This window comes from Penaeus monodon, chromosome 32 (assembly GCF_015228065.2).
Source record: "Penaeus monodon isolate SGIC_2016 chromosome 32, NSTDA_Pmon_1, whole genome shotgun sequence".
Taxonomy (NCBI): Eukaryota; Metazoa; Arthropoda; class Malacostraca; order Decapoda; family Penaeidae; genus Penaeus; species Penaeus monodon.
Window position 1 is genome coordinate 34,877,699 of NC_051417.1, and position 1,224 is coordinate 34,878,922.

The window sequence follows — 1,224 nt, forward strand, 5'->3', positions numbered from 1 at the left end:
CCCAGAGCACCCGAGCACTTACGTCACCCGCCGCAACAAAAGGCCCGGCCAGTCTCGAAAGAACTCGAGTGCTTCTTATCTGAACGTGATGAGGCGGATCCATAGTTTGTAAAACCGAATTATTTATTTATTTATTACCTCCGCCCTCCCTTCCCCACTATCCCCTTTGGAGCCTTCCGCACGCAAAAGCAACGGATGGATTGGTCATCGGGATACCACCATCACCCTTGTCCGTGTAACTCCCTCTCGCCCAGCCTCGTTCGAACATTAGGTAATAGTATTATAGTATATCAATGAAATTCCATTAAGTTATTTTGACTGGGCGAGGAGAGAGGCCAGGGTGTGGAGGACAGGTGAGAGACGGCGGTAGTGTGTTGGTGACCTGCTTCGGGGTTAGGTCGTGCCGTCCGTTGACCTGAGGCTGTGGCGTGATCTCCGGTACAGCATCTTTTGAATTGGAGGGGGGGGGGAACTCTTGGTAGGGAGTGCGTCTTTTGAGGTGAAATTTGGAACTTTTGTTAGGGAGTGCATCTTTTTAGTCGAAAATTGGAACTTTTGTTAGGGGTACATCTTTTGAGGTGAAAATTTGGAACTTTTCGCAGGAAGTGCATCTTTTGAGGTGAAAAATTGGAACGTTCGGTAGGGAGTGCAAGAACTTTCTTAGGGAGTGCATTTTTTAAATTGTAAAGGGGGCTGTGTTCGAGAGTACATGTCTGCGTGGAAAAGGACTTTATTTGCTGCTCGTGTTTTGGTGGATGCTGGGTAAGCATCATTTGTACTGAAAAGAACGTTATGTGGAAAAGAATGTTTAGTACGTTTTCGTGTATTTGTTAAACGGTGTAGCTTTTATATTTGGTAGACATCAGTATTTTATTATGATGCTGTGATTTGGTGCAGTGTTTGTGTTTCCGAAGAGAGAATGAGAGAAAAAAAAAGAATATATTTGTGATAATATAATGTGTCTATGATGTGAAAATAAGAAATTTTATAATCAAGTCAAATATGTGATCGAAAGAACCATAATTTTATAATCGTCCACGGTAATTCATTCGGTTATAAAATATACGATATGTTGCTTCAGTATATTGGATTATGGCCTTGATATGACAAAAGAAAATCACAAAGCGCAATAACATGTTTTGCGAATTTCTCATCTCATAAAAATTGGAATTTCGAACCGCGGAAATCTATATGAGTCATAAACGATAATCACATGCACGCGCG